The sequence below is a fragment of the Ascaphus truei genome, chromosome 3 (genome assembly GCF_040206685.1).
Source record: "Ascaphus truei isolate aAscTru1 chromosome 3, aAscTru1.hap1, whole genome shotgun sequence".
Classification (NCBI taxonomy): Eukaryota; Metazoa; Chordata; class Amphibia; order Anura; family Ascaphidae; genus Ascaphus; species Ascaphus truei.
The window spans coordinates 206389612-206397443 of record NC_134485.1 but is presented as its reverse complement, the minus strand read 5'-3'; positions in this window follow the sequence as shown (position 1 = coordinate 206397443).

The following is a 7832-nucleotide window of genomic DNA, read 5'->3' as shown; positions in this document are numbered from 1 at the left end:
TGCGTTTTGTGTTGATTTAACACTTCATCATAGGGTGAGTGAGTACTCCTGGAGGGGGTGTATTTATACCACTCCAGTAATTAAAACTAGGTGGGCATTCTTCCAGTAATTAGCCACTACCCTGTTCTATATCAGGTAAGTATATGATATTAAACAATACCTAGTAATTCATGTTCAAGTGAAGTAACCATTATCTGCATTGCATTGAGGCATATGATTTCATATAAATCAGTGCAGTATTTAATCTATAGAGAAGGTTCCAATACATTTAGAAATAGGTGCTCAAAGTATATGCTACGCAGACCATGATTTTAAACAGATTTCCAAATGATTCAAACAAAAAATATTTACATTGAAACAACCAGTGTTGTCAGGATATTAATTAGCCTCTATTAGGTGTATTCAAAACCCTGTATCTCACAACAACCAATGTTGTCAAACATCACAGACCATATATTCAGTACATATATACTACAGCTCAGCGTATACCGATTATATATCACATCCCAAAGATAAACAAAACATTGATCGATCCACCTGGCCGTCCCAGTGTGTCTGGAATTGGTTCTGTCACATCTAATTTATCTGAATATGTTAATATTTTTCTAGCACCACTCACAGCAGCACTACCGTCATTTTTGAGAGATAGTATGGACGCACTTAATTCACTCCAAGGTTTTGTTTGGGAAGATTTTTTTAATACTTAATCACAATTATTTTTCTTTTGAGAGCACTTTTTACATCCAGACCAAATGGGACGGCCATGGGTACTTGTTTTACCCCGAAATACGCGGAGCTATTTATGGGACTTTGGGAGCAGGAATTTATATGGGACAATGATTTTATTCTCCTTGATAGTTAAACTTAGATCCAGGAAATTAATGCCAGTCATGTGTTATCACCACTACATATTCAATATGTACAATATTCTTTTTGTTGGAATTAAGGTACCTAATAAAGACATCCAGGTCTTCCAAGGGACTGGACCAAATTAGTAAGATGTCATTGATATATCTTTTGTGGTACCTTATATGGTCCTTATACCGAATATTGTCCAATATAAATTCCTGCTCCCAAAGTCCCATAAATAGCTCCGCGTATTTCGGGGTAAAACAAGTACCCATGGCCGTCCCATTTGGTCTGGATGTAAAAAGTGCTCTCAAAAGAAAAATAATTGTGATTAAGTATAAAAAAAATCTTCCCAAACAAAATCTTGGAGTGAATTAAGTGTGTCCATACTATCTCTCAAAAATGACGGTAGTGCTGCTGTGAGTGGTGCTAGAAAAATATTAACATATTCAGATAAATTAGATGTGACAGAACCAATTCCAGACACAATGGGACGGCCAGGTGGATCGATCAATGTTTTGTTTATCTTTGGGATGTGATATATAATCGGTATACGCTGAGCTGTAGTATATATGTACTGAATATATGGTCTGTGATGTTTGACAACATTAGTTGTTGTGAGATACAGGGTTTTGAATACACCTAATAGAGGCTAATTAATATCCTGACAACACTGGTTGTTTCAATGTAAATATTTTTTGTTTGAATCATTTGGAAATCTGTTTAAAATCATGGTCTGTGTAGCATATACTTTGAGCACCTATTTCTAAATGTATTGGAACCTTCTCTATAGATTAAATACTGCACTGATTTATATGAAATCATATGCCTCAATGCAATGCAGATAATGGTTACTTCACTTGAACATGAGTTACTAGGTATTGTTTAATATCATATACTTACCTGATATAGAACAGGGTAGTGGCTAATTACTGGAAGAATGCCCACCTAGTTTTAATTACTGCAATGGTATAAATACACCCCCTCCAGGAGTACTCACTCACCCTATGATGAAGTGTTAAATCAACACAAAATGCATAGAGTTTGCATTCAATAACATGTGATGCCTGAGACCGTGATGACGGACACCGGCATCCAGCACTCCCCCACGAGGACGCCGTGATCCGCTGTCTGTGATTGCAGTTGTGGCTGCCCTGGCTATTCACCAGGATTTTGTTTCAGTTTTGAGGTTATTGCTTCAACCTCCCCACCCCCCACCCTTGTGTGTGGGACTATCCACTTGCTGAAGTTTACATCTGTGACCTGACTGGGAGATCTGAACATTTTTATTGTAAGTTTTGTCATTTGTTATTTTTTACGTACCGCTTTCTTTTATTGAAATTGTGTGATTTTTCTTTTAATTTTAGTATTTTACCTTTGACCTCGTTGATCACTGGAGGAACATTAAGGGTTGATTTATTTAAATGTATGACATGTTTATTTTTTTTACATACAGTGTTGGTACCTGCGGGAACCTATGGAGAACACCTGAGGACCCCCGGATGCCCACGGGTACCACCCGAGGGCACCCGGACGCCCACGGGTACCACCTGCGGACCCACAGGGGACAATGTCATGGGAGAGGGGGTTTGGCCCGGTATTAAAGGGGTTACACCCCATTTGGCCACCCCCCTGCTCTCACTTGGTAAGCAAGGGGTTAACTGGACTGCGGTCCAGTAATGTGTTTTTACCCTGCTTCAGCACCCAAATGTGTATTCCCCTGTAAATGTGTATTGTTCCCATTCCAGTGTCTGCACCAACGCATACACTGGGATCGATGCGGGAGGGAAAGGGTTAATAGTTAAGGAGTGATTATAGCCCTTTGTTCCATTCTCCCGCCTTTGCAGGCTCCATTTTGCAGCTCCCCATATGTCGCCGTTGCAGCTCCATACGATCCTATGGGGAAACTGACGATTTGGGCCCATTTTCAGCAGCAGACCTGCAGGTGGCGCCCGAGAGGAGAAGCGGCGGTTCCCCATTGTAAGTCAATGAAGCCATTAATTTCAATGGGGATTCCTCGACGCTGACTGCCAGGAACGGGTTGGCAGCCATCCAAACCGCAGACCGCAGACGCGGATGCATTGTCTAAAAAAGAGCATTGATCACATTAGGTCAAGTTCAATCACAATTGACGTGGGAAACTTAGGATCTAGGGCACCCAGGAATAAAATTATTTTTGCCCCTAGACCCTAGGAACCTTCACAAGACCACCACCGGGTCTGAGAATTAAGGACCCCCGTAAAGGGTCGTGCTCGCCATGAGGGTCGCGCCATTGACTCTAATGGGAGCGGAGGTCCCATTGAATCCTATGGCAGCGCCGGCCCATGCATTTCCTATGGAGGCACGGGCCATATTGATTCTAATGGAGGAAAGCCGCGTGGCTTTGAAACGGCTAAGTCCGAAAGTGTGAAAAGTGTAAGCCTACGTCTCCGGTTCTGTGAGTACCAGAGGGCTGGGATTTTGGTCGCCAGTAGTCACTGTTCCGGCATGACTGCATGGCCATTTCCAGCCCTCTTCGATCAACCCGACGGAGTATGGGCAAATGTGAAAATTGTGATTCCCCCATTGACTTCAATGGTGGAGTTGCTCCATTGAAAGCCTATGGCAGCGGAGCCCATTGATTTCAATGGGAGAGTGAAACGCAGAAATTTCTTTTAGCTTATAGCGGAGAATCCTGCATTAAAGTTAATAGGGGATTTTAACTTGTTTTTTGTATCTACGGTTCTGGGGGTCGTGGAAGGCTGATAATTGGCCACTATGGCAAGCGTCCTGGCAAATTTCAGCCCGCTCAGACCCACAGAACTGATTATTTTAATATATATAGATATTGAAAAATGTACTGTATTTCAAAGCGGGGATAAAAGCCAGCGAAAGTTACTGGCTCTATTTAATGTAAATGCTCAGGGGGGCGACCCATTGTCTACAACAGACCTCCTGATCAAAGGCTCAGTCACTCTGGCTGTATACATTAGGGTGGGGAAACGCCGGGCTTGAGTGGTCTGTAAGTGCTGTAATTCACACTTACAGACAAAGGATTTCCTGACCAAATTCAGGTCTGGTAGACATGTAGGCGCCCTGACTTTTGTGTGGGGCTAAAGAAAGGAGACCCCAAGGGCCAGAAGTACGCATGTGCCAACTAGCTGGGGGGCATGATCTATCAATGTTCCCACGTTAGCTGGCAAGGAGAGATTGGGTGCAGATAATTGTCCTCCAATGACTTGCACCCAATGACAGTGTATAGGACTGGAATCACATATAAACCAGTGTCAGTCCTATGCTCAGAGTCTTCGATTTTACCAACTATTTGATGCCTGATTGCTGTATGAATTGCTAATCCTGTACCTGATTGCTTCATTACCCAACCCTTAAGTAAGTGCTATTTCTTGTCTGTTATTTGTATTATCTTGTGTGTTCACCTAACTAAGGAATAATCTATCTTTATTATATCTAAGTTGTGTTCAATTCAACCCAGATATTTGGTGTGTATTATAACCTATCACTAGCTACCGTGACAGACACCTGCGGGGAAGAACCGGGGGCTCCACAGCTGTGGGGGCCCCGCATACCCACAGGGAGCACCCGAGGGCCCCAGACCACCGTGGGAACCACCCGAGGGCCCCCAGACACCTGTGGGGACGACCCAGGGACCCCAGACACACACGGGACCACAGGTGGACCCGAATTGGGGTCTGCGGTGACCCGCAGGACCACCTGGAGGCCCACGGCACCTAGCAGGGACCACCCGGAGGCTCTCAGACACCTGCAGGTACCCCCTTAATTACTCTAGCAGTTACTAACCGCTAAGGCTATAAAGGGGTTAGGGGACATTAGATTGTCGCTTTTTATTCTTGTGTATTGTTTGCAGCACTGGAGGGCATGGACGGGGTGAGGATGATGCCTTCATCGTGGCAGCCTGGCAAGGGCGAGTGCAATATTTATTTTATTTATTCTGATGAATGTATTTGAAATGGGCAAATGCATCATTATAATAATAATAATAAATAATAATAATAATAGCATGTTCTTGTATAGCGCTGCTAGTTTTACGCAGCGCTTTACAGAGACATTTTGCAGGCACAGGTCCCTGCCCTGTGGAGCTTACAATCTATGTTTTTGGTGCCTGAGGCACAGGGAGATAAAGTGACTTGCCCAAGGTCACAAGGAGCCGACACCGGGAATTGAACCAGGCTCCCCTGCAGCAATCTCAGTGTCCGTCAGTGTCGTTACTTACTGAGCCACTCCTTCTCCCTCCATACGTGGATAATAGTAATTTTGACCATTATTGTACTGTATGTGTTAGAGGGCGGTTGAGGGGGGTGTATTTATTTAAAAGTATTTATGTATTTTTTGAGCACAGGATTGGTACTACATGCAAGCAGGGACCCCCGGACACCCGTTGGGATCACCCGAGGGCCACTGCCTGCCTATAGTATAATTCCTGTGCATTCCCCCCAAAATTAAGCTGTTTGATGTATGTTAGGGGGTATAGGGGTTGTTGGGGGCACAGGGTGTGTGTGTGTTGTGTATTGCAGTGTTTATTGGGGGCAATTGTCCCCAATAAACATGCTATTGTGCCTTAACCCCTTCATTGCCTTAGTGGATAGCCGCAAAGGTAATGAAGCTGCTTTAATGTATTTTTTACAGGGGGTCTCCTGAGCTGAACCGCTTTAATTTCTGGCTCAGGGACCCCCTGCTTCCCGAGTTACAGGCCCCGCTATGGGGCATCGGATGCCAGTGTTGCTGCCATTTTATTGCGTCCACGTCGCGTGATGTGTGATATGTGAATAATGGGATACTGGCACCCCATATCTGGGCCTGTAACTCAGGAAGCAGGGGGTCCCCGAGGCTGAAATCAATGCGGTTCAGCTCAGGAGACCCCCTGCTCCCGCATAATATTAATAAAAATTATATTAAAGCAGCTTCATTACCATAGCGGCTATCCGCTACGGTAATTAATTATTTTTTATTGTTATGTGTGTTTTGATACTAGTGTAGATGAGCAGGGGGTCTCCTTAGCTGAATCGCAATGGTATCAGTCTCGGGGACCCACTACTTCATGAGATACAGGTCCCATTATGGGGTGCCAGTATCCCCCTGCAGGATTTAAATTCCCCGGTCATGTGACACGGGAGCTTTAAAAGCACAGGGGATACCCGCACTCCATAACGGGGCATGTATCTCCTGAAGTAGGAGGTCTCTGAGGCTGAAACCAATGCGGTTCAGCTCAGGAGACCCCCTGCTCATCTACACTAGTATTAAAATGTATATTTATACTGTATGATCGCCTGTAAGAGCCGTGCATGGAGACGCTGCGTCTCCATGCAGTTCTTACATGCTGCTTTTTTTCTATCAGCTGTCGTGCTTTAGAAGTTTAAGCGCGATAGCAGTGGGGAAAAAACAGCTCGCGTGATCGGGCGTATTTTTGCTCAGCTGGAACAAAATACCCTGAACTTGTTAGTGAATCCTGCGTTTGGCTTCACTTTTTATCGGCGAACAAATTTTTTCCAATCGGGCGCAAAAACGCGCTGCTTAGTGCATTGCCCCCTTTGAAACCATCAACTTTGTTGTAGATAATGGCTGTAAGCATATTATTCTCACACTTCTTTCAGCCATTTTGTTCTTTCTACATTTATTGTAGCAACCACGATATCTTGTATTTTTTAAAGTTTGTATTCAGCTTAAAAACTGATTAAACCCTAACGATGATATTTGTGTTCCTAAATTTGATTTTTGGTGTTTTCCTATTGCATATTTTTGGAGGGATTATACCCTTTTTGACTCACGTGCTGCCAGGCAGAAATGAAGGTTGCCAAATATGATCAGTAAATGTCAGAACTTAAGACCTTTTTGTAAGACCTTTTTGTAACCTCATTTGCCATTTGCCCCAAATTAATGGGTTAGAACGAGGCTACCCTTTTCACTTCATTCGCCCACCCCTTTTCTGTAGTTAGCCTTAGACTTGAAGTCCGCATTCAAGCCTTAGACTGTCATTTGAATAGCCCTGAGTTACAGGCTAAAGATATGCTATCTAACTGAAGTAAAATTAGAAGTTCTGATTTTGTTGTTGTTTCTGATTTCTTAACTTAGATAGATTGTGTATTTTATAGATATAAATAGATCACACTTATGTCTGAATTCGAGATCCTTGTAGATTTTTAGAATAGGCTTGCACCAGTGCTAGTAAAATTATTTTAGTGTGCATTATGGAAAGTTGCTGAATTTACACACCACTAAGTCGGTCGTCTAGGGTAGAACATTTTGGGGGCAAGCAGGAGCGGAGGATGAGTGAGAGGATGAGTAAGGGGGTTGGTGAAAGAGAGGAAGGGGGGGTGACAGGGTGAGGAGGGGGATGAGAGGATAAGAGAGAGGATGAGGATAGAGGGTGACAGAGAGAATGGGGGTATAATTTGTTTTACATTTTTTCAAAAAGTTCAGTGTGGAGGGTGAGGGGGAGGGGGGGTGATCTGAAGTTTCGCCTAAGTCAGGGAAGCGCAAACTTTTTAAGCTGCGCCCCCCTGCCAGGCCTCCCCCGGTCTTGCGCCCCCTCTCCTACCCAGATGCGTCAAATGACGCTCCGGGGTCACGTGACGTCACATTACATGTAATTTGACGCCGCGTTGCCATGGAGACGCGTCTGAATCCAGGTAATTTTCCGTTTTGCAGGGACCTCACGCAATCCCCTGGCATTAAATTAAATGCCTGCAGGAAGAGCGCGGGACCTCTGCAACTGCCCGCCCCCCTCCCCCCCAGACAAATCTCCCGCCCCCTGGGGGATGCACCCCCCAGTTTGTGCACCACTGGCCTAGGTCACCAAATACCCTTGCACCGGCCCTGCTTGCATTCATCTTTTTATTTATTTTTTAATATTTGAATTGCACTGGTGTGTTATACTGATCAGTGGCACTATTAGTTTTCAGTTGTATCTTTATTTAGACAACTGTTATCAAATGCATGTACCAATTTTACATAGTTTATGGTGAGGT